Consider the following 20,078-nt stretch of genomic DNA (forward strand, 5'->3'; position numbering starts at 1 on the left):
AGCACCGACTGGAAGAAGAGTCTCTATTCTTCTACTTAAAGCGGCATTGTGCTTTTTGTATTTAATTCCGATGCGATATCTGTGTTTCATCGTCAATGTGAGGTGCAAGGAACACATTGAACCTGCAGTGGTGTATCGGAAACTAATACTGGTCTCACAGGAAAAGATCAAAGCACAGACTCGAAGAAGTGTCACTCTTCCTGCACTTAAGGCGGCATTGCGCCTTCTGTATTTAATTCCAATGCAATTTCAGTGGTTCATCGTCAATGTGTAAGTCCTAGGAATACAATGAACCTTCAATGGTGCATCGGAAACTAATACTGGTCTCACAGGAAAGGATCAAAGCACAGACTCTAAGAAATCTCACTCTTCTTACACTCAAGGCGTCATTGTGGCTTTCGTATTTAATTCCGATGTAATTTCAGTGTTTCATCGTCAATGTGTATGTCCACGGAATACATTGAATGAGCTGTGGTGTATCGGAAACTAATACTGGTCTCACAGGGAACGCTAAAAGCACCGACTGGAAGAAGAGTCTCTATTCTTCTACTTAAAGCGGCATTGTGCTTTTTGTATTTAATTCCGATGCGATATCTGTGTTTCATCGTCAATGTGAGGTCCAAGGAACACATTGAACCTGCAGTGGTGTATCGGAAACTAATACTGGTCTCACAGGAAAAGATCAAAGCACAGACTCGAAGAAGTGTCACTCTTCCTGCACTTAAGGCGGCATTGCGCCTTCTGTATTTAATTCCAATGCAATTTCAGTGGTTCATCGTCAATGTGTAAGTCCTAGGAATACATTGAACCTTCAGTGGTGCATCGGAAACTAATACTTTTCTCACAGGAAAGGATCAAAGCACAGACTCTAAGAAGTCTCACTCTTCTTGCATTTAAGGCGGCATTGTGTCTTTTGTATTTAATTCCGATGCGATTTCTGTGTTTCATCGTCAATGTGAATGTCCAAGGAACACATTGAACCTGCAGTGGTGTATCGGAAACTAATACTGGTCTCACAGGAAAGGATCAAAGCACAGACTCTAAGAAATCTCACTCTTCTTACACTCAAGGCGTCATTGTGGCTTTCGTATTTAATTCCGATGTAATTTCAGTGTTTCATCGTCAATGTGTATGTCCACGGAATACATTGAATGAGCTGTGGTGTATCGGAAACTAATACTGGTCTCACAGGGAACGCTAAAAGCACCAACTGGAAGAAGAGTCTCTATTCTTATACTTAAAGCGGCATTGTGCTTTTTGTATTTAATTCCGATGCGATATCTGTGTTTCATCGTCAATGTGAGGTCCAAGGAACACATTGAACCTGCAGTGGTGTATCGGAAACTAATACTGGTCTCACAGGAAAAGATCAAAGCACAGACTCGAAGAAGTGTCACTCTTCCTGCACTTAAGGCGGCATTGCGCCTTCTGTATTTAATTCCAATGCAATTTCAGTGGTTCATCGTCAATGTGTAAGTCCTAGGAATACATTGAACCTTCAGTGGTGCATCGGAAACTAATACTGGTCTCACAGGAAAGGATCAAAGCACAGACTCTAAGAAATCTCACTCTTCTTACACTCAAGGCGTCATTGAGGCTTTCGTATTTAATTCCGATGCGATTTCTGTGTTTCATCGTCAATGTGAAGGTCCAAGGAATACATTAAACATGCAGTGGTGTATCGGAAACTAATACTGAACTCACAGGAAACGATCAAAGCTCAGACTCTAAGAAGTCACACTCTTCTTGCACTTACGGCGGCATTGTGCCTTTTGTATTTAATTCCGTTGCGATATCTGTGTTTCATCGTCAATGTGGATGTCCAAGGAATACATTGAACCTGCAGTGGTGTATCGGAAACTAATACTGGTCTCACAGGTAAAGCTCAAAGCATCGACTGTAAGAAGGGTCTCTATTCTTGTACTTAAGGCGGCATTGTGCCTCTTGTATTTAATTCCGATGCGATTTCTGTGTTTCATCGTCAATGTGTATGTCCAAGGAATACATTGAACCTGCAGTGGTGCATCGGAACCTAATACTAGTCTCACAGCGAATGCTCAAAACACCGACTGTAAGAAGAGTCTCTATTCTTGTACTTAAGGCGGCATTGTGCCTTTTGTATTTTATTCCGATGTGATTTCTATGTGTCATCGTCAATGTGAAGGTCCAAGGAATACATTGAACCTGCTAAGGTGTATCGGAAACTAATACTGGCCTCACAGTAAAGGATCAATGCACTGTCTCTAAGAAGTCTCACTCTTCTTGCACTTAAGGCGGCATTGTGCATTTTGTATTTAATTCCGATGCGATCTCTGTGTTTCATCGTCAATGTGAAGGTCCAAGGAATACATTGAACCTGCAGTGGTGTATCGGAAACTAATACTGGTCTCACAGGAAAGGATCAAAGCACAGACTCTAAGAAGTCTCAACCTTCTTGCACTTAAGGCGGCATTGTGCCTTTTGTATTGACTTACGATGCGATTTCTGTGTTTCATCGTCAATGTGAAGGTCCGACGAATACATTGAACCTGCAGAGGTGCATCGGAAACTAATACTGGTCTCACAGGAAAGGATCAAAGCACAGACTCTAATAAGTCTCACTCTTCTTGCACTTAAGGCGGCATTGTGCCTTTTGTATTTAATTCCGATCTAATTTCAGTTTTTCATCACCAACGTGTACGTCCAGGGAATACATTGAACCTGCAGTGGTGTATCGGAAACTAATACTGGGCTCACAGAGAATGCTCAAAACACCGACTGTAAGAAGAGTCTCTATTCTTGTACTTAAGGCGGCATTGTGCCCTTTGTATTTAATTACGATGCGATTTCTGTGTTTCATCGTCAATGTGTATGTCCAAGGAATACATTGAACCTGCAGTGGTGCATCGGAAACTAATACTGGTCTCACAGGAAAGGATCAAAGCACAAACTCTAAGACGTGTCACTCTTCTTGCACTTAAAGATGCAATGAGCCTTTTGTGTTTTATTCCGATGCGATTTTTGTGTTTCATCGTCAATGTGAAGCTCCAAGGAATACATTGAACCTGCAGTGGTGTATCGGATAGTAATACTGGTCTCACACGAAAGGACCAAACCCAGACTCTAAGAAATCTCACTCTTCTTGCACTTAAGGCGGCATTGTGCCTTTTGTATTTAATTCCGACCTAATTTCAGTTTTTTATCACCAACGTATACGTCCAAGGAATACTTTGAACCTGCAGTTGTGTATCGGAGACTAATACTGGTCTCACAGAGAATGCTCAAAACACCGACTGTAAGAAGAGTCTCTATTCTTGTACTTAAGGCGGCATTGTGCCCTTTGTATTTAATTCCGATGCGATTTCTGTGTTTCATCGTCAATGTGTATGTCCAAGGTATACATTGAACCTGCAGTGGTGCATCGGAAACTAATACTGGTCTCACAGGAAAGGATCAAAGCACAGACTCTAAGACGTCTCACTCTTCTTGCACTTAAAGATGCAATGAGCCTTTTGTATTTTATTCCGATGCGATTTCTGTGTTTCATCGTCAATGTGAAGGTCCAAGGAATACATTAAACCTGCAGTGGTGTATCGGAAACTAATACTGGTCTCACAGGACAGGATCAAAGCAAAGACTCTAAGAAGTCTCACTCTACTTGCACTGAAGGCGGCATTGAGCCTTTTTTATTTAATTCCGATGCGATTTCTGTGTTTAATGGTCAATGTGTATGTCCAAGGAAAACATTGAACCTTGCAGTGGTGTATCAGAAGCTATTACTGGTCTCACAGGGAATGCTCTAAGCACCGACCGTAGCAAGAGTCTCTATTCTTGTACTAAAGGCGGCATTGTGCCTTTTGTATTTAATTCCGATGCGATTTCTGTGTTTCATCGTCAACGTGCATGTCCAAAGAATACATTGAACCTGCAGTGGTGCATCGGAACCTAATACTGGTCTCACAGGGAATGTTCAAAACACCGACTGTAAGAAGGGTCTCTATTCTTCTACTTAAGGCGGCATTGTGCCGTTTTTATTTAATTCCGATGCGATTTCTGTGTGTCATTGACAATGTTAAGGTTCAAGGAATACATTGAACCTGCAGTGGTGTATCAGAAGCTAATACTGGTCTCACAGGGAAAGCTCAAAGCACCGACTGTAAGAAGAGTCTCTATTCTTGTACTTAAGGCGGCATTGTGCCTTTGGTATTTAATTCCGATGCGATTTCTGTGTTTCATCGTCAGTGTGTATGTCCAAGGAATACATTGAACCTGCAGTGGTGTATCGGAAACTAATACTGGTCTCACAGGGAATGCTCAAAGCACCGACTGTAGGAAGAGCCTCTATTCTTGTACTTAAGGCGTCATTGTGCCTTTTGTATTTACTTCCGATGCGATTTCTGTGTATCATCGTCAATGTGAACGTCCAAGGAATACATTGAACCTGCAGTGGTGTATCGGAAACTAATACTGGTCTCACAGGAAAAGATCAAAGCACAGACTCTAAGAAGTCTCACTCTTCTTGCACTTAAGGCGGCATTGTTCCTTTTGTATTTAATTCCGTTGCGATATCTGTGTTTCATCGTCAATGTGAATGTCCAAGGAATACATTGAACCTGCAGTGGTGTATCGGAAACTAATACTGGCCTCAGAGGAAAGGATCAAAGCACAGACTCTAAGAAGTCTCACTCTTCTTGCACTTAGAGCAGCATTGTGCCTTTTGTATTTAATTACGAAGCGATTTCTGTGTTTCATCGTCATGGTGAAGTTCCAAGGAATACATTGAACCTGCAGTGGTGTATCGGATAGTAATACTGGTCTCACACGAAAGGACCAAACCCAGACTCTAAGAAATCTCACTCTTCTTGCACTTAAGGCGGCATTGTGCCTTTTGTATTTTATTCCGACCTAATTTCAGTTTTTTATCACCAACGTGTACGTCCAAGGGATACTTTGAACCTGCAGTTGTGTATCGGAGACTAATACTGGTCTCACAGTGAATGCTCAAAACACCGACTGTAAAAAGAGTCTCTATTCTTGTACTTAAGGCGGCATTGTGCCTTTTGTATTTAATTCCGATGCGATTTCTGTAATTCATCGTCAATGTGTATGTCCAAGGAATACATTGAACCTGCAGTGGTGTATCGGAAACTAATGCTGGTCTCACAGGGAAGGATCAAAGCACAGACTCTAAGAAGTCTCACTCTTCTTGCACTTAAGGCAGCATTGTGCCTTTTGTATTTAATTCCGTTGCGATATCTGTACTTCATCGTCAATGTGAAGGTCCTAGGAATACATTGAACCTGCAATGGTGTATCGGAAACTAATACTGGTCTCACAGGAAAGGATCAACTCACAGACTCTCAGAAGTCTCGTTCTTCTTGCACTTAAGGCGGCATTGTGCCTTTTGTATTTAATTCCGATGCGATTTCTGTGTTTCATCGTCAATGTGAAGGTCTAAGGAATACATTGAACTTTCAGCGGTGTATCGGAAACTAATACTGGTCTCACAGGGAAAGCTCAAAGCACCGACTGTAAGAAGAGTCTCTATTCTTGTACTCAAGGCGGCATTGTGCCTTTTGTATTTAATTCTGATGCGATTTCTGTATTTCATCGTCAATGTGCATGTCCAAGGAATACATTGAACCTGCAGTGGTGCATCGGAAACTAATACTGGTCTCACAGGAAAGGATCGAAGCACAGACTCTAAGCCGTCTCACTCTTCTTGCACATAAGGTTGCAATGATCCATTTATATTTAATTGCGATGCGATTTCTGTGTTTCATCGTCAATGTGAATGTCCAAGGAATACATTGAAACTGCAGTGGTGTATCGGAAACTGATACTGGTCTCACAGGAAAGGATCAAAGCACAGACTCTAAGAATTCTCACTCTACTTGCATTTAAGGCGGCATTGAGCCTTTTTTATTTAATTCCGATGCGATTTCTGTGTTTCATCTTCATTGTGTATGTCCAAGGAATACATTGAACCTGCAGTGGTGTATCGGAAGCTAATACTGTTCTCACAGGGAATGCTCTAAGCACCGACTGTAGGAAGAGTCTCTATTCTTGTACTTAAGGCGGCATTGTGCCTTTTGTACTTAATTCCGTTGCGATTTCTGTGTTTCATCGTCAATGTGAAGGTCCAAGGAATCCATTGAACCTGCAGTGGTGTATCGGAAACTAATACAGGTCTCACAGGGAATGCTCAAAGCACCGACTTTAAGAAGAGACTCTATTCTTGTACTTAAGGCGGCTTTGTGCCTTTGGTATTTAATTCCGATGCGATTTCTGTGTTTCATCGTCAATGTGAAGGTCCAAGGAATACATTGAACCTACAGTGGTGTATCGGAAACTAATACTGGTCTCACAGTAAAGAATCAATGCACAGACTCTAAGAAGTCTCACTCTTCTTGCACTTAAGGCGGCATTGTGCATTTTGTATTTAAATCCGATGCGATTTCTGTGTTTCATCGTCAATGTGAAGGTCCAAGGAATACATTGAACCTGCAGTGGTGTATCGGAAACTAATACTTGTCTCGCAGGGAAAGCTCAAAGCACCGACTGTTAGAAGAGTCTCCATTCTTGTACTTAAGGCGGCATTGTGCCTTTTGTATTTAATTCCGATGCGATTTCTTTGTTTCATCGTCACTGTGAAGGTCCAAGGAATACATTAAAAAACTGCAGTGGTGTATCGGAAACTAATACCGGTCTGAAAGGAAAGGATCAAAGCACAGACTCTAAGAAGTCTCACTCTTCTTGCACTTAAGGCGGCATTGTGCCTTTTGTATTTAATTCCGATGCGATTTCTGTGTTTCATCGTCAATGTGAAGGTCCAAGGAATACATTGAACGTGCAGTGGTGTATCGGAAACTAATACTGGTCTCACAGGAAAGGATCAAAGCACAGACTCTAAGAGGTTTCACTCTTCTTGTACTTAAGGCGGCATTGTGCTTTTTGTATTTAATTCCGATGCGATTTCTGTGTTTCATCGTCAATGTGAAGGTCCAAGGAATACATTGAACCTGCAGTGGTGTATCGGAAACTAATACTGGTCTCCCAGGAAAGGATCAAAGCACAGACCCTAAGAAGTCACACTCTTATTGCACTTAAGCCGGCATTGTGCCTTTTGTATTTAATTCCGTTGCGATAACTGTGTTTCATTGTCAATGTGAAGGTCCTAGGAATACATTGAACCTGCAGTGGTGTATTGGAAACTAATACTGGTCTCACAGGAAAGGATCAAATCACAGACTCTAAGAAGTCTCACCCTTCTTGCACTTAAGGCGGCATTGTGCTTTTTGTATTTAATTACGATGCGACTTCTGTGTTTCATCGTCAATGTGAAGGTCCAAGGAATACATTGAACCGGCAGTTGTGTATCGGAAACTAATACTGGTCTCACAGGAAAGGATCAAAGCACAGACTCTAAGAAGTCTCACTCTTCTTGCACTTAAGGCGGCATTGTGCCTTTTGTATTTCATTCCGATCTAATTTCAGTTTTTCATCACCAACGTGTACGTCCAAGGAATACATTGAACCTGCAGTGGTGTATCGGAAACTAATACTGGTCTCACAGAGAATGCTCAAAACACCGACTGTAAGAAGAGTCTCTATTGTTGTACTTAAGGCGGCATTGTGCCTTTGTATTTAATTCCGATGCGATTTCTGTGTTTCATCGTCAATGTGTATGTCGAGGGAATACATTGAACCTGCAGTGGTGCATCGGAATCTAATACTGGTCTCACAGGAAAAGATCAAAGCACAGACTCTAAGACGTCTCACTCTTCTTGCACTTAAGGATGCAATGAGCCTTTTGTATTTTATTCCGATGAGATTTCTGTGTTTCATCGTCAATGTGAAGGTCCAAGGAATACACTGAACCTGCAGTGGTGTATCGGAAACTAGTACTGGTCTCACAGTACAGGATCAAAGCACAGACTCTAAGAAGTCTCACTCTACTTGCACTTAAGACGGCATTGAGCGTTTTTTATTTAATTCCGATGCGATTTCTGTGTTTAATCGTCAATGTGTATGTCCAAGGAAAACTTTGAACCTTGCAGTGGTGTATCAGAAGCTAATACTGGTCTCACAGGGAATGCTCTAAGCACCGACTGTAGGAAGAGTCTCTATTCTTGTACTAAAAGCGGCATTGTGCCTTTTGTATTTAATTCCGATGCGATTTCTGTGTGCCATCGTCAATGTGTATGTCCAAGTAATACATTGAACCTGCAGTGGTGTATCGGAAACTAATACTTGTCTCACAGGGAATGCTCAAACCACCGACTGAAAGAAGACTCTCTATTCTTGTACTTAGGGTAGCATTGTGCTTTATTTATTTAATTCCGATGCGATTTCTGTGTTTCATCGTCAACGTGTATGTCCAAAAAATACATTGAACCTGCAGTGGTGCATCGGAACCTAATACTGGTCTCACAGGGAATGTTCAAAACACCGACTGTAAGAAGAGTCTCTATTCCTGTACTTAAGGCGGCATTGTGCCTTTTGTATTTAATTCCGATGCGATTTCTGTGTTTCATCGTCAATGTGTATGTCCAATGAATACATTGAACCTGCAGTGGTGCATCGGAAACTAATACTGGTCTCACAAGAAAAGATCAAAGCCCAGACTCTAAGACGTCTCACTCTTCTTGCACTTCAGGTTGCATTGAGCCTTTTGTATTTAATTCCGATGCGATTTCTGTGTTTCATCGTCAATGTGAAGGTCCAAGGAATACATTGAACCTGCAGTGGTGTATCGGAAACTAATACTGGTCTCACAGGGAATGCTCAAATCACCGACTGTAAGAAGAGTCTCTATTCTTGTATTTAAGGCGGCATTGTGCCTTTTGTATTTAATTCCGATGCGATTTCGTTGTTTCATCGTCAATGTGTATGTCCAAGGAATACATTGAACCTGCAGTGGTGTATCGGAAACTAATACTGGTCCCACAGGGAATGCTCAAAGCACCGACTGTATGAAGAGTCTCTATTCTTGTACTTAAGGCGGCATTGAGCCTTTTGTATTTAATTCCGATGCGATTTCTCTGTTTCATCCTCAATGTGAAGGTCCAAGGAATACATTGAACCTGCAGTGGTGGATCGGAAACTAATACTGGTCTTACAGGAAAGGATCAAAGCAAAGACTCTAAGAAGTCTCACTCTTTTTGCACTTAAGGCGGCATTGTGCCTTTTGTATTTAATTCCTTTGCGATTTCTGTGTTTCATCGTCAATGTGAAGGTCCAAGGAATACATTAAACATGCAGTGGTGTATCGGAAACTAATACTGGTCTCACAGGAAAGGATCAAAGCTCAGACTCTAAGAAGTCACACTCTTATTGCACTTACGGCGCCATTGTGCCTTTTGTATTTAATTCCGTTGCGATATCTGTGTTTCATCGTCAATGTGAATGTCCAAGGAATACATTGAACCTGCAGTGGTGTATCGGAAACTAATACTGGCCTCACAGGAAAGGATCAAATCACAGACTCTAAGAAGTCTCACTCTTCTTGCACTTAAGGCAGCATTGTGCATTTTGTATTTAATTACGATGCGATTTCTGTGTTTCATCGTCAATGTGAAGTTCCAAGGAATACATTGAACCTGCAGTAGTGTATCGGAAAGTAATACTGGTCTCACACGAAAGGATCAAAGCCCAGACTCTAAGAAATCTCACTCTTCTTGCACTTAAGGCGGCATTGTGCCTTTCGTATTTAATTCCGACCTAATTTCAGTTTTTTATCACCAACGTGTATGTCCAAGGAATACATTGAACCTGCAGTTGTGTATCGGAGACTAATACTGGTCTCACAGTGAATGCTCAAAACACCGACTGTAAGAAGAGTCTCTATTCTTGTACTTAAGGCGGCATTGTGCCTTTTGTATTTAACTCCGATGCGATTTCAATGTATCATCGTCAATGTGAAGGTCCAAGGAATCCATTGAACCTGCAGTGGTGTATCGGAAACTAATACAGGTATCACAGGGAATGCTCAAAGCACCGACTGTAAGAAGAGTCTCTATTCTTGTACTTAAGGCGGCATTGTGCCTTTGGTATTTAATTCCGATGCGATTTCTGTGTTTCATCGTCAATGTGTATGTCCAAGGAAAACATTGAACCTTGCAGTGGTGTATCAGAAGCTAATACTGGTCTCACAGGGAATGCTCTAAGCACCGACTGTAGGAAGAGTCTCTATTCTTGTACTAAAAGCGGCATTGTGCCTTTTGTATTTAATTCCGATGCGATTTCTGTGTGCCATCGTCAATGTGTATGTCCAAGTAATACATTGAACCTGCAGTGGTGTATCGGAAACTAATACTTGTCTCACAGGGAATGCTCAAACCACCGACTGAAAGAAGACTCTCTATTCTTGTACTTAGGGTAGCATTGTGCCTTATTTATTTAATTCCGATGCGATTTCTGTGTTTCATCGTCAACGTGTATGTCCAAAGAATACATTGAACCTGCAGTGGTGCATCGAAACCTAATACTGGTCTCACAGGGAATGTTCAAAACACCGACTGTAAGAAGAGTCTCTATTCCTGTACTTAAGGCGGCATTGTGCCTTTTGTATTTAATTCCGATGCGATTTCTGTGTTTCATCGTCAATGTGTATGTCCAATGAATACATTGAACCTGCAGTGGTGCATCGGAAACTAATACTGGTCTCACAGGAAAAGATCAAAGCCCAGACTCTAAGACGTCTCACTCTTCTTGCACTTCAGGTTGCATTGAGCCTTTTGTATTTAATTACGATGCGATTTCTGTGTTTCATCGTCAATGTGAAGGTCCAAGGAATACATTGAACCTGCAGTGGTGTATCGGAAACTAATACTGGTCTCACAGGGAATGCTCAAATCACCGACTGTAAGAAGAGTCTCTATTCTTGTATTTAAGGCGGCATTGTGCCTTTTGTATTTAATTCCGATGCGATTTCTCTGTTTCATCCTCAATGTGAAGGTCCAAGGAATACATTGAACCTGCAGTGGTGGATCGGAAACTAATACTGGTCTTACAGGAAAGGATCAAAGCAAAGACTCTAAGAAGTCTCACTCTTCTTGCACTTAAGGCGGCATTGTGCCTTTTGTATTTAATTCCTTTGCGATTTCTGTGTTTCATCGTCAATGTGAAGGTCCAAGGAATACATTAAACATGCAGTGGTGTATCGGAAACTAATACTGGTCTCACAGGAGAGGATCAAAGCTCAGACTCTAAGAAGTCACACTCTTACTGCACTTACGGCGGCATTGTGCCTTTTGTATTTAATTCCGTTGCGATATCTGTGTTTCATCGTCAATGTGAATGTCCAAGGAATACATTGAACCTGCAGTGGTGTATCGGAAACTAATACAGGCCTCACAGGAAAGGATCAAATCACAGACTCTAAGAAGTCTCACTCTTCTTGCACTTAAGGCGGCATTGTGCATTTTGTATTTAATTCCGATGCGATCTCTGTGTTTCATCGTCAATGTGAAGGTCCAAGGAATACATTGAACCTGCAGTGGTGTATCGGAAACTAATACTGGTCTCACAGGAAAGGATCAAAGCACAGACTCTAAGAAATCACACTCTTCTTGCACTTAAGGCGGCATTGTGCCTTTTGTATTTAATTCCGTTGCGATATCTGTGTTTCATCGTCAATGTGAAGGTCCAAGGAATACATTGAACCTGCAGTGGTGTATCGGAAACTAATATTGGTCTCGCAGGGAAAGCTCAAAGCACCGACTGTAAGAAGAGTCTCTATTCTTGTACTTAAGGCGGCATTGTGCCTTTTGTGTTTAATTCCAATGCGATTTCTGTGTTTCATCGTCATTGTGAAGGTCCAAGGAATACATTGAACCTGCAGTGGTGTATCGGAAACTAATACCGGTCTCAAAGGAAAGGATCAAAGCACAGACTCTAAGAAGTCTCCCTCTTCTTGCACTTAAGGTGGCATTGTGCCTTTTGTATTTATTTCCGATGCGATTTCTGTGTTTCATCGTCAATGTGAAGGTCCAAGGAATACATTGAACGTGCAGTGGTGTATCGGAAACTAATACTGGTCTCACAGGAAAGGATCAAAGCACAGACTCTAAGAAGTCTCACTTTTCTTGTACTTAAGGCGGCATTGTGCATTTTGTATTTAATTCCGATGCGATTGCTGTGTTTCATCGTCAATGTGAAGGTCCAAGGAATACATTGAACCTGCAGTGGTGTATCGGAAACTAATACTGGTCTCCCAGGAAAGGATCAAAGCACAGACTCTGAGAAGTCACACTGTTATTGCACTTATGCCGGCATTGTGCCTTTTGTATTTAATTCCGTTGCAATATCTGTAATTCATCGTCAATGTGAAGGTCCTAGGAATACATTGAACCTGCAGTGGTGTATCGGAAACTAATACTGGTCTCACAGGAAAGGATCAAAGCACAGACTCTAAGAAGTCTCAATCTTCTTGCACTTAAAGCGGCATTGTGCCTTTTGTATTTAATTACGATGCGATTTCTGTGTTTCATCGTCAATGTGAAGGTCCAAGGAATACATTGAACCTGCAGTGGTGTATCGGAAACTAATACCGGTCTCAAAGGAAAGGATCAAAGCACAGACTCTAAGAAGTCTCACTCTTCTTGCACTTAAGGCGGCATAGTGCCTTTTGTATTTAATTCCGATCTAATTTCAGTTTTTCATCACCAACGTGTACGTCCAAGGAATACATTGGACCTGCAGTTGTGTATCGGAAACTAATACTGGTCTCACAGAGAATGCTCAAAACACCGACTGTAAGAAGAGTCTCTATTCTTGTACTTAAGGCGGCATTGTGCATTTTGTATTTAATTCCGATGCGATTTCTGTGTTTCATCGTCACTGTGTATGTCCACGGAATACATTGAACCTGCAGTGGTTTACCGGAAACTAATACTGGTCTCACAGGGAATGCTCAAAGCACCGACTGTAAGGAGAGTCTCTACTCTTGTACTTAAGGCGGCATTGTGCCTTTTGTATTTAATTCCGATGCGATTTCTGTGTGTCATCGTCAATGTGTATGTCCAAGGAATACATTGAACCTGCAATGGGCTATCGGAAACTAATACTGGTCTCAGAGGGAATGCTCAAAGCACCGACTGCAAGAAGAGTCTCTATTCTTGTACTTAAGGCGGCATTGTGCCTTTGTATTTAAATCCGATGCGATTTCTGTGTTTCATCGTCAATGTGTATGTCCAAGGAATACATTGAACCTGAAATGGCCTATCGGAAACTAATACTGGTCTCACAGGGAATGCTCAAAGCACCGACTGTAAGAAGAGTCTCTATCCTTGTACTTAAGGCGGCATTGTGTCTTTTGTATTTAATTCCGATGCGATTTCTGTGTTTCATCGTCAATGTGTATGTATAAGGAATACATTGCACCGGCAGTGGTGTATCGGAAACTAATACTGGTCTCACAGGAAAGGATCAAATGACAGATTCTAAGAAGTCTCACTCTTCTTGCACTTAAGGCGGCATTGTGGGTTTTGTATTAAATTCCGATGTAATTTCAGTGTTTCATCGTCAATGTGTATGTCCAAGGAATACATTGAACCAGCAGTGGTGTATCGGAAGCTAATACTGGTCTCACAGGGAACGGTCAAAGCACCGACTGTAAGAAGAGTCTCTATTCTTGTACTTAAAGCGGCATTGTACCTTTTTGTATTTAATTCCGATGTGATATCTGTGTTTCATCGTCAATGTGAAGGTCCAAGGAACACATTGAACCTGCAGTTGTGTATCGGAAACTAATACCGGTCTCACAGGAAAGGATCAAAGCACAGACTCTATGAAAACTCACTCTTCTTGCACTTAAGGCGGCATTGTGCCTTTTGTATTTAATTGCGATGCGATTTCAGTGTTTCATCGTCAATGTGAAGGTCCAAGGAATACATTAAACCTGCAGTGGTGTATCGGAAACTAATACTGGTCTCACAGGAAAGGATCAAAGCACAGACTCTAAGAAGTCACACTCTTCTTGCACTTAAGTCGGCATTGTGCCTTTAGTATTTAATTCCGTTGCGATATCTGTGTTTCATCGTCAATGAGTATGTCCAAGGAATACATTGAACCTGCAGTGGTCTATCGGAAACTAATACTGGTTCACAGGAAAGGACAAAGTACAACCTCTAAGAAGTCATGCTCTTCTTGCATTTAAGTTGCATTGTGCCTTTTGCATTTAATTCCGATCCAATGTCAGTGTTTCATCGTCAACTTTTGTGTCCAAGGAATACATTAAACCTGCAGTGGTGTATCGGAAACTAATACTGGTTTCACAGGGAATGCTCAAAGCACCGACTGTAAGAAGAGTCTCTATTCTTGTACTTAGGGCGGCATTGTGCCTTTTGTATTTAATTCCGATGCGATTTCTGTGTTTCATCGTCATTGTGAAGGTCCAAGGAATACATTAAACCTGCAGTGGTGTATCGGAAACTGATACCGGTCTCACAGGAAAGGATCAAAGCACAGACTCTAAGAAGTCTCACTTTTCTTGCACTTAAGGCGGCATTGTGACTTTTGTATTTAATTCCGATGCGATTTCTGTGTTTCATCGTCAATGTGAAGGTCCAAGGAATACATTAAACATGCAGAGGTGTATCGGAAACTAATACTGGTCTCACAGGAAAGGATCAAAGCTCAGACTCTAAGAAGTCACACTCTTATTGCACTTACGGCGGCATTGTGCCTTTTGTATTTAATTCCGTTGCGATATCTGTGTTTCATCGTCAATGTGAATGTCCAAGGAATACATTGAACCTGCAGTGGTGTATCGGAAACTAATACTGGCCTCACAGGAAAGGATCAAATCACAGACTCTAAGAAGTCTCACTCTTCTTGCACTTAAGGCAGCATTGTGCATTTTGTATTTAATTACGATGCGATTTCTGTGTTTCATCGTCAATGTGAAGTTCCAAGGAATACATTGAACCTGCAGTAGTGTATCGGAAAGTAATACTGGTCTCACACGAAAGGATCAAAGCCCAGACTCTAAGAAATCTCACTCTTCTTGCACTTAAGGCGGCATTGTGCCTTTCGTATTTAATTCCGACCTAATTTCAGTTTTTTATCACCAACGTGTACGTCCAAGGAATACATTGAACCTGCAGTTGTGTATCGGAGACTAATACTGGTCTCACAGTGAATGCTCAAAACACCGACTGTAAGAAGAGTCTCTATTCTTGTACTTAAGGCGGCATTGTGCCTTTTGTATTTAACTCCGATGCGATTTCAATGTATCATCGTCAATGTGAAGGTCCAAGGAATCCATTGAACCTGCAGTGGTGTATCGGAAACTAATACAGGTATCACAGGGAATGCTCAAAGCACCGACTGTAAGAAGAGTCTCTATTCTTGTACTTAAGGCGGCATTGTGCCTTTGGTATTTAATTCCGATGCGATTTCTGTGTTTCTTTGCAATGTGAAGGTCCAAGGAATACGTTGAACCTGCAGTGGTGTATCGGAAACTAATACTGGTCTCACAGTAAAGGATCAAAGCACTGACTCTAAGAAGTCTCACTCTTCTTGCACTTAAGGCGGCATTGTGCATTTTGTATTTAATTCCGATGCGATCTCTGTGTTTCATCGTCAATGTGAAGGTCCAAGGAATACATTGAATCTGCAGTGGTGTATCGGAAACTAATACTGGTCTCACAGGAAAGGATCAAAGCACAGACTCTAAGAAATCACACTCTTCTTGCACTTAAGGCGGCATTGTGAGTTTTGTATTTAATTCCGTTGCGATATCTGTGTTTCATCGTCAATGTGAAGGTCCAAGGAATACATTGAACCTGCAGTGGTGTATCGGAAACTAATATTGGTCTCGCAGGGAAAGCTCAAAGCACCGACTGTAAGAAGAGTATCTATTCTTGTACTTAAGGCGGCATTGTGCCTTTTGTGTTTAATTCCGATGCGATTTCTGTGTTTCATCGTCATTGTGAAGGTCCAAGGAATACATTGAACCTGCAGTGGTGTATCGGAAACTAATACCGGTCTCAAAGGAAAGGATCAAAGCACAGACTCTAAGAAGTCTCCCTCTTCTTGCACTTAAGGTGGCATTGTGCCTTTTGTATTTATTTCCGATGCGATTTCTGTGTTTCATCGTCAATGTGAAGGTCCAAGGAATACATTGAACGTGCAGTGGTGTATCGGAAACTAATACTGGTCTCACAGGAAAGGATCAAAGCACAGACTCTAAGAAGTCTCACTTTTCTTGTACTTAAGGCGGCATTGTGCATTTTGTATTTAATTCCGATGCGATTGCTGTGTTTCATCGTCAATGTGAAGGTCCAAGGAATACATTGAACATGCAGTGGTGTATCGGAAACTAATACTGGTCTCCCAGGAAAGGATCAAAGCACAGACTCTGAGAAGTCACACTGTTATTGCACTTATGCCGGCATTGTGCCTTTTGAATTTAATTCCGTTGCGATATCTGTGTTTCATCGTCAATGTGAAGGTCCTAGGAATACATTGAACCTGCAGTGGTGTATCGGAAACTAATACTGGTCTCACAGGAAAGGATCAAAGCACAGACTCTAAGAAGTCTCAATCTTCTTGCACTTAAAGCGGCATTGTGCCTTTTGTATTTAATTACGATGCGATTTCTGTGTTTCATCGTCAATGTGAAGGTCCAAGGAATACATTGAACCTGCAGTGGTGTATCGGAAACTAATAGCGGTCTCAAAGGAAAGGATCAAAGCACAGACTCTAAGAAGTCTCACTCTTCTTGCACTTAAGGCGGCATAGTGCCTTTTGTATTTAATTCCGATCTAATTTCAGTTTTTCATCACCAACGTGTACGTCCAAGGAATACATTGGACCTGCAGTGGTGTATCGGAAACTAATACTGGTCTCAGAGGGAATGCTCAAAGCACCGACTGCAAGAAGAGTCTCTATTCTTGTACTTAAGGCGGCATTGTGCCTTTGTACTTAAATCCGATGCGATTTCTGTGTTTCATCGTCAATGTGTATGTCCAAGGAATACATTGAACCTGAAATGGCCTATCGGAAACTAATACTGGTCTCACAGGGAATGCTCAAAGCACCGACTGTAAGAAGAGTCTCTATCCTTGTACTTAAGGCGGCATTGTGTATTTTGTATTTAATTCCGATGCGATTTCTGTGTTTCATCGTCAATGTGTATGTCCAAGGAATACATTGCACCGGCAGTGGTGTATCGGAAACTAATACTGGTCTCACAGGAAAGGATCAAATGACAGATTCTAAGAAGTCTCACTCTTCTTGCACTTAAGGCGGCATTGTGGGTTTTGTATTAAATTCCGATGTAATTTCAGTGTTTCATCGTCAATGTGTATGTCCAAGGAATACATTGAACCAGCAGTGGTGTATCGGAAGCTAATACTGGTCTCACAGGGAACGGTCAAAGCACCGACTGTAAGAAGAGTCTCTATTCTTGTACTTAAAGCGGCATTGTACCTTTTTGTATTTAATTCCGATGTGCTATCTGTGTTTCATCGTCAATGTGAAGGTCCAAGGAACACATTGAACCTGCAGTGGTGTATCGGAAACTAATACCGGTCTCACAGGAAAGGATCAAAGCACAGACTCTATGAAAACTCACTCTTCTTGCACTTAAGGCGGCATTGTGCCTTTTGTATTTAATTGCGATGCGATTTCAGTGTTTCATCGTCAATGTGAAGGTCCAAGGAATACATTAAACCTGCAGTGGTGTATCGGAAACTAATACTGGTCTCACAGGAAAGGATCAAAGCACAGACTCTAAGAAGTCACACTCTTCTTGCACTTAAGTCGGCATTGTGCCTTTAGTATTTAATTCCGTTGCGATATCTGTGTTTCATCGTCAATGAGTATGTCCAAGGAATACATTGAACGTGCAGTGGTCTATCGGAAACTAATACTGGTTCACAGGAAAGGACAAAGCACAACCTCTAAGAAGTCATGCTCTTCTTGCATTTAAGTTGCATTGTGCCTTTTGCATTTAATTCCGATCCAATTTCAGTGTTTCATCGTCAACTTTTGTGTCCAAGGAATACATTAAACCTGCAGTGGTGTATCGGAAACTAATACTGGTTTCACAGGGAATGCTCAAAGCACCGACTGTAAGAAGAGTCTCTATTCTTGTACTTAGGGCGGCATTGTGCCTTTTGTATTTAATTCCGATGCGATTTCTGTGTTTCATCGTCATTGTGAAGGTCCAAGGAATACATTAAACCTGCAGTGGTGTATCGGAAACTGATACCGGTCTCACAGGAAAGGATCAAAGCACAGACTCTAAGAAGTCTCACTTTTCTTGCACTTAAGGCGGCATTGTGACTTTTGTATTTAATTCCGATGCGATTTCTGTGTTTCATCGCCAATGTGAAGGTCCAAGGAATACATAAAACCTGCAGTGGTGTATCCGAAACTAATACTGGTCTCACAGGGAATGCTCAAAGCACCGACTGTAAGAAGAGTCTCTATTCTTGTACTTAAGTCGGCATTGTGCCTTTTGTATTTAATTCCGATGCGATTTCTGTGTTTCATCGTCAATGTGTATGTTTGTGGAATACATTGAACCTGCAATGGGCTATCGGAAACCAATACTGGTCTCACAGGGAATGCTCAAAGCACCGACTGTAAGAAGAGTCTCTATTCTTGTACTTAAGGCGGCATTGTGTCTTTTGTATTTAATTCCGATGCGATTTCTGTGTTTCATCGTCAATGTGTATGTCCAAGGAATACATTGAACCGGCAGTGGTGTATCGGAAGCTAATACTGGTCTCACAGGAAAGGATCAAATGACAGACTCTAAGAAGTCTCACTCTTCTTGCACTTAAGGCGGCATTGTGGCTTTTGTATTAAATTCCGATGTAATTTCAGTGTTTCATCGTCAATGTGTATGTCCGAGGAATACATTAAACCAGCAGTGGTGTATCGGAAACTAATACTGGACTCACAGGGAACGGTCAAAGCACCGACTGTAAGAAGAGTTCGTATTCTTGTACTTAAAGCGGCATTGTGCCTTTTTGTATTTAATTCCGATGTGATATCTGTGTTTCATCGTCAATGTGAAGGTCCAAGGAACACATTGAACCTTCAGTGGTGAATCGGAAACTAATACCGGTCTCACAGGAAAGGATCAAAGCACAGACTCTAAGAAGTCTCACTCATCTTGCACTTAAGGAGGCATTGTGCCTTTTGTATTTAATTGCGAAGCGATTTCTGTGTTTCATCGTCATTGTGAATGTCCAAGGAATACATTAAACCTGCAGTGGTGTATCGGAAACTAATACTGGTCTCACAGGAAAGGATCAAAGCACAGACTCTAAGAAGTCACACTCTTCTTGCACTTAAGTCGGCATTGTGCATTTAGTTTTTAAATCCGTTGCGATATCAGTGTTTCATCGTCAATGTGAATGTCCAAGGAATACATTGAACCTGCAGTGGTGTATCGGAAACTAATACTGGTCTCACAGGGAAAGCTCAAATCACCGACTGTAAGAAGAGTCTCTATTCTTGTTCTTAGGGTGGCATTGTGCCTTTTGTATTTACTTCCGATGCGATTTCTGTGTTTCATCGTCATTGTGAAGGTCCAAGGAATACATTGAACCTGCAGTGGTGTATCGGAAACTAATACCGGTCTCACAGGAAAGGATCAAAGCACAGACTCTAAGAAGTCTCACTTTCCTTGCACTTAAGGCGGCATTGTGCCTTTTGTATTTAATTCCGATGCGATTTCTGTGTTTGATCGTCAATGGGAAGGTCCAAGGAATACATTAAACCTGCAGTGGTGTATCCGAAACTAATACAGGTCCCACAGGAAAGGATCAAGTCACAGACTCTAAGAAGTCACACTCTTCTTGCACTTAAGGCGGCATTGTGCCTCTTGTATTTAATACCGTTGCGATAACTGTGTTTCATCGTCAATGTGAATGTCCATGGAATACATTGAATTTGCAGTGGTGTATCGGAAAAGTAATACTGGTCTCACAGGAAAGGATCAAAACACAGACTCTAAGGAGTCTCACTCTTCTTGCACTTAAGGCGGCATTGTGCCTTTTGTATTTAATTACGATGCGATTTCTGTGTTTCATCGTCAATGTGAAGGTCCAAGGAATACATTGAGCCTGCAGTGG

Source organism: Schistocerca americana, unplaced genomic scaffold (genome assembly GCF_021461395.2).
Source record: "Schistocerca americana isolate TAMUIC-IGC-003095 unplaced genomic scaffold, iqSchAmer2.1 HiC_scaffold_13, whole genome shotgun sequence".
In the NCBI taxonomy this organism is placed as follows: Eukaryota; Metazoa; Arthropoda; class Insecta; order Orthoptera; family Acrididae; genus Schistocerca; species Schistocerca americana.